Here is a 7,334-nt window from a genome sequence, read left to right as displayed (position 1 = left end):
TGTGTGTGTGTGTGTGTGTGTGTGTATGTGACACACACACACAAATAAATAAATACATTTTAAGAGTATTTTTCCTGGATAGCTATAGTAGATTCAATTTTGGACTTGGCTAGCCAGCCACTTTCTTCGTATCATTTGTTATGAATGTGGGTGTTAGTGATGACCAGAGATGGATGTATAGAGTCAATGCCAATCTCTCATATGGTCTTCACTATCCACAGTGCCTTTCCACTCAAGAATGTCAGTGAAACTTAGGGCACATTTGTCAAGGTGATCATGTGGGACAGCAGTGGTCTGCCTACAGTGTGCTTGCTATGAAAGCATCAAAACTAAGTTTGGATGGCTAAACTCATGTAAAAGCCAGGTGTTTCGGCCTTCCAGAAATTTCAGAGCTTGGTAGAATGATGGAGACTGGGAACCCCCAAGAAAGCCTGCAAGCTAGAGTAGCCAGTCAGGGGAGAGCAAGTGGGTTCAATGAACACATCCTGGCTCAAAGGCCAAGGTGGCATGTCATCAAGGAAGAACCTAGATTTCCGCATTAGCCTCAGGACCCACGTGAGCATTCCATGTGCATTAACATGCACAAAACCTCTATACAAACAGACAGACGCAAAAGCACATATCACACACACACACACATACACACACACACACACACACACACACACACACACACATGCAAAAGTGTAAAACACAAGTTTGATTCAAGAAACTCAGTTACTTAACACATCAAATAGCCAGTGTGGGAATGCCATGCCTTCTGGAGGGCTGCCTGAGAGAGTTAATTCGGAGCTAACAAAGTTCAGACCAACCCCATTCAAAGCCATCCCATGCTCTTCCACCAGGAGTGATGCTGCTTTGGGAAACCAAGGAAGTGAGAGCTTTAAGTGTCTGCCGTGGGGGAAAAAGGCTCTCCTGTCGTTGAGAACTTAGTGCAGGCACCTCTCAGAATTGATGGCTGCTGGGGACAGCCAACTCTCAGGTTGCTCATCAATCCCCAGGCAATGCTCCTGCCCATGGCTGCTTTGTTCAGTTATTTGTGGTACAGGACTCACCTTGTGAGGGTTTTACTGCTTAGCCAGGCTCCTTGACTTTTCCCTCCCCTGCTCAGTACTGTTCCTCGAATATCCATGAGTTTAGGTTTATAGTCAGTCCACATACTCAGAATCTATCTAACTCAAGGGGATGGAAACAGGTGCTTCCCAGATGCAAACAGTCCTGCAGACACTTTGAGAGGATTCATTTAATAAAAATCAAACAGACACAGCATGAATGCATGGTGTGTGTGTGTGTGTGTGTGTGTGTGTGTGTGATAAATCAAGATTAGTCTTTGTATTCCAATGTATAAATCGAGGTTGGTCTTTTTATTCCGGGGTTTGTTTTTATACTTAAATGAGAGTCAGACACATGCTTGTTACTCTATTGCCCCAAATCTGAAAATCAAAGTTCCTAAAGTCAGGAATCACTGAATGAGTAGTTCATATTCCTTATGTAGAGTGGTGGTTTCAATTTCAGAAGAAAGAAATGGAAAGTAAAACCTGTGTGTAAATGGTAATGAGACTGTGTACCTATGTGACCAGCACTTGTGCTCAGATGTATTTAAACGCCAATGCCCACATTTAAGCTCACATAAAGGTACACATGATGCTTAGCACCAAGCTTTTTCCATCAGAGATCAGATTTGAACTGCAACCTAAGGTTACTGTGCTTTGAATCAATGGCAGGTGGCTTATGGGCACTGGTGGGATAGTGAAATTCACAATGGACTTGTGAGAGCCACGCATAAAGCTGCCTAGAGTTAGCAGCTTGTTGTGATGGGCTCATATCTTAGTAGGTGGGATACTGGATGTCAACCATGTCTGCTATGCATTGAGCTGTATTGTGATCACTTTAAGTCCAGTCCTGTGGTTGTTTCTGTTCAAAAGGTTATTCTACTGATAGGAGAGTTCATGTAGTTGGAATAACACAGCAGTAGAAAATAAAAAAAGCATATATTCAAATGAAGCATTTTGAAATTGGCTATATTTGGTAAACTTTGCATTTCTGTATACATTCTATATAGGTCCACTCTCATAAGCACCCATATTTCTGGGATGGAAAGTGTTGAACTCTCAGTAGCATAGCTGCTAACGGAAGGGCTTTTCCTAATCACTTGTCCTATAGTTGCAAAGTCATGACCATATTTTAGAACTTCTTTCTATGATCATTTCTGTGATAATTTCCATACGTGTCATCTTTAAGCTACAGATTCATTTCTTTTTAAATTTTTTTTATTAGATATTTTCTTCATTTACATTTCAAATGCTATCCCAAAAATCCCCTATACCCTCAGATTCATTTCAATATCACTTCCCAGGGGAGGACCTCTGGCCTGGGAATTTCCCTGCCTGGTATGACTTGGATCCTTGCCCCCCTTCTTCAGTCCCAATGACTGCTTTCTCCTACCTGAGAATGAGTATCTGTCTCCATCATGTTCTACGCTCAAGTAGAAAAATTCAACCAATTTCCTCATGGTGATGAATGCCACACATCTCGCCACTAAAATGTAAGATTTAAGCATTTTGTGAATAGGGATATTCCAGCTGATAGAGGGTCATCTTGGGGTGAACATGTAAAATAAAGCACTGTGGAAGCTGTATGTTCAATCATCTATAGCAATAACCCAGATTAAAGATCAAACCAGACAGTGTAGACAATGAGCACCCAAGGATCGTTGGAAGAATTTTGACTTCCAAGAGAGCGTGACCGTGCAAGAAAGAGAACACTGTGACACATTCCAGTAATGGATCTTGGCTCAAAGTATGAAGGTGTTGGTGTTGTGCTGAGCAGTTTTTCAATATGAGGATGCTTTTTTGCTGTTGGCATGAACAATGGTGTTTTAGATTGAATTGAAATTGATATGCCACTAGATAGGGTATTAATTTGGAAAAGGTATTAGGGGTTCTTGATACACTTCATTTTTTCCTATTAGATATGAGAAACCATGTTGAATGTTATCTCTCAATAACACCTGCTACCCATGTGTCTGAACAACTGGGTGAATATACTCTCTTCTGGCTCCCCAAATTACACCACAAGAGAATAACACGTCTTTGACCTGATGGTTGTTATAATTTATGGAGCTCCTCTTCAGCAAAGCACATGTGTGGTAATTCTGTTTGTGGTCTATAGCTCATCCCAGCAGGAATTCCTAGCTCCAGTATAGAATGAAGATGGAGTTCTGGAGTCAGGCAGACAGTGAGCATGCTCAGTCTCTTTATCTCTATACTACTTTGTTCTTCTTGGGGTAAGGTAGAAGAATTACCCATAACAGAGGAAGCCAGCAGCATCTACAAACCGAGGAACCTAGAATCCACACCAGCTTTTCCCAGCCTCCTCCATACAACATCCCTATTTGTAATCTGAGTTTCATCTTAGATTAGACAGAATTAGGTTACCACTGAGCTCTCAGGAAGCTTTAGAAAGCTCTGTCCCAGGTCACATGAGTGAGCTCTAGGTGCAATCTTATAAAACACAGTAGCACACATGAGATGCACTGGAAGAAAAGTCTGTCATGCTGGGGTGAAAATACTTAGGAGAAGATTGAATACATGTGGCCAGGATATGAAAGTTACCTGTTATTTTTTTGTGGTGGTTTCAGGAAACAGAATTCATTGGAAGTGGCTTTGAATGTACTGTTGTTGATACTTTCACTTGAAAACATTTCAAAACTCTTTAAGTTCTCTCTGTTGTGGACTGAGTGAGCACAGAATATATTGTGTCAGGTTTTCCACTATAAATGTGATTTATTGCCTTTGCCATAAAGTGTGACCATAGAATTAACTGTCTTCAGCCCGAAACTGATGTTTGTTATGTGAAACTTTTTCATAAACAAATTGAAAAAAATATTAGAAATAGTTGTTCTTTCATTAGACATAATTTCTGAGAGCATACCATGATTGCAAACCTGAATGGCATTCAAGACAATTCAAAAATATCACAATGGAGCAGCTACATATTCCACAATTGGGTATAAAAATATTTTATTTGGAAAAAAATTAAAACAGGTCTGAATGTTGCTTTTTTCTTTTTTGACTGAGAGATGTGAGCCTCAAAACTGTACCCCATCATTTTGCCATATATGTGGCCTTGGCCATCGCACAGAAAAATTTTGTGCATTTCAGGCTTAGGAGAAAAGAAAATGTTGGTATCTTGGAATTCCTTTGAGGAATTAGCTTGGGCTTTGTCCGAAGAAAATATAAATGGATTTGCTTAATGGGACTTCAGGTATTATAGTGATTAATAGTATATTGTGCCATAGTTAGGCCTTTCCATCTGCAGTAATGAATTATAAGCATTAAATGTGTATTTATTCCCAGTTAACCCCATTTCTAATCGGCATGCACTAGCCCAAGGCTTTTAAGATCTTTTAAGATAATTAAGCTAATAGGACAGTATAGATCACAGCCTGGCAAACAAACAGCTGGGCTCTGACATGACAGGTAAGCACAGCAGGCTGTGTAGACTGACTGCCATTACTGCTCTAGGCTCTGGAGAAAAGTGTGTGAAAAGAGAGTGGAAAAGAGAGTTAACTTGGTTCTGTCTTTGCACGTGCACACCCAACATTAGGGGTCTTAGTTGGTGGGGATTTCTTTTTTTTTAATTGGATATTTTATTTATTTACATTTCAAATATTATCTGCTTTCCAGGTTTGCCCTCTGCAAATCCCTATTCCCTCCCCCTGCTTCTATGAGGGTGTTCTCCCACCCACCCACTCCCACCTCACTGCCCTGGCATTCCCCTACACTGGGACATCGAACCTTCACAGGGCCAATGGCCTCTCCTCCCATTGATGCCAGATAAGACCATCCTGTGCTGCATATGCAACTGGAGCCATGGGTCCCTCCATGTGTACTCTTTGGTTGGTGCTTTAGTCCCTGGGAGCTCTGGGGGAAAAGAGGGGGTGTGGTGGTTGATATTGTTCTTCCTATGAACTGCAAACTCCTTCATCTCCTTCAGTTCGTGCCCTAACTAATCCATTGGGGACCCCACGCTCAGTGAAATGGTAGGAATTTCTTGATGGAAAATTCTTGGTTGGATTAATTCCTTATATCAGTGATATTTTTTAACCTCAGCTGAAACATTGATTAAGTGTTCATGGTAACTTGATGCTTTGGTTCATCAACAAGTGTAACAATAAAACTGCATGGAGGCCAGAAGCAGCTGCCTCCCTTTATTTTTTCCAAATGCGCATTTTTGTCAGTTTGGTAATTGGTGTTAATTCCATTTTTCCCCAGGGAAGCCCACCTGGGCATCATCAGGTATTTCTTCCAACGATCTGCTTTCCCCTGGAACCTGGCAAAGCTGCTCTCAAACTGCACTGGGGTTGCTCACCACGGTGTTACAGGATCAATGCCAGGATGGCTCACTTCAACCTGATGAAGAGGATCCCCCAAGAAGCTATTCAAACCATAGAACCAAATCATGGAAACCCACACCATGCCTCATCCCTCATCACAATATAATCTTTCCTTTTCTCTATGCTGAGTCTGATGGGCACACAGGAGGTGGCCTTGTAGCCATGTCCTGTGAACTGAGCTGTCCTTCTAAGGAAGGTGGAGGTAGGCTAAGGAGACTTAGAAAGCTAAGGAAACAAATAAGGCCTGGAATATTGAAGAAGCGATAAGAGTCACTACATCCTAAAGGTCATATAAATGTAAAGAGCAGCTGGAGATAGAGGATTACAGAGTTGCTGCGTGAGATGAGAGTTAGGCAGGAAGGCCCTGGAATAAACCTTTCCATGTGGACGTGGACTTTGGGTCAATCAGATGGTTTTTTGCTGAGTCACCAACCCCTTCTAAAGCAACCTTTTATCCATGATCCCGTGAGTAACCCCCCCAAATCTGCTTGCTCACCAAGCTAGACTGAAAAGAAATAGTTCCTGTAGCCTGCTGCTAACTTTCTGTCTGGGGTGATCAGACCTATGTTCACATTGCCACAAATAAACATAGTATATGGACCACCAATGCTCCTGACCTGAACAGGATGAGTAAAACCACGTGGACTGGTGACACAGCCTTGAATTTGGACTACTGAACAAATAGAAAGTATTAAAACGGAGAAGTTTATTGAAGTTATGGGCCAGGGTAACAGTATTTCTGAAACATGAACAATTCAGAGACTTTAACCAAGTGGCCAATGTCTGTGCTAGTCCTTGGAGATCCCTGTAAGCGTGATGTTATTCATTCTATCTTTGTGTATCATTTTGTACCTAAAAAGAGGAGGGTCAGCACAGCAGAGGAGACTTTTTGAGTGCCATGACTGGCTCTTGAGAGAGAGGACATTCTTGTCTGCAAGGATGAATATATATATATATATATATATATATATATATATATATATATATACACATATATACATATATACATATATATATATAAATTATTATTACAATGAAATAGACCACTAAATTTTAATTAAGAATATAGGAAACAATCTTAATTTTGAAAACTTTTCCCAACAATCAGCAGAATGTTCGATTTTCCTCTAAGACATCTGAAAAAAATTCTGAAAACTTGATGTGAGAGACTGTCAGATCCATCTCTAGTACCAACGTCTATACGTTTGAATCTGTTATTTCTTCCCTGTATTTAATATGCCTAAGGGCTTTGAAAATCATCTGTTCTAGATAAGACGGATTTATCTGGGACTTAAATAGGTCATTTAACTTTATTGTGATTCCGCATGATGATTCCAAATCTATTCATTCCTGTGAAACCATTAAAATATATTTTCAAGTTTAGTAACATAATTGGGAATTATAAAGCCAAAAGAGACATTTAATTTGTGCAATTACACTATTTACTGAATGTTATAATTTCTGTGGTTATATTTCAATAAACCTTTAAGTCTTTGAATACCAAGTTTTACTTTGAAAACATGATAAATACATGTGTCTAAAACAATGTAATTACAGATTTTATCCCCATTATTCACTACTTGATGTAACTATTTTATAAATAATTATTTGATTCTGGTCAGTTTATAAAAGTCACAGCTGATGATCAAGTGAGTATTTCTCACATAAGTACATTTTAATAACTTTCATTTAGGAAGAACAAATGACACACCCTACCACAATACAATGATACGGCGATGACTCTAAATTCAGACTAATGGTCAATTAAACTGGGTTGTAAGATTGTAATCAAATACTAAGCTCAGATCACCCTCAGTCAGTAAAGGTCCCCTCTGTACTGGAATGGACTTGACTTAGGTTTCTAACATAGCAATGGCTAGGATATTTATTTTGGAATCAGAGTTTGTGTGGGCTGTTTCTTGGCTTTCCCAGCACT

Source organism: Mus caroli, chromosome 13 (assembly GCF_900094665.2).
Source record: "Mus caroli chromosome 13, CAROLI_EIJ_v1.1, whole genome shotgun sequence".
Taxonomy (NCBI): Eukaryota; Metazoa; Chordata; class Mammalia; order Rodentia; family Muridae; genus Mus; species Mus caroli.
The sequence above is the reverse complement of the archived record's forward strand: the minus strand, read 5'-3'. Positions refer to the sequence as shown.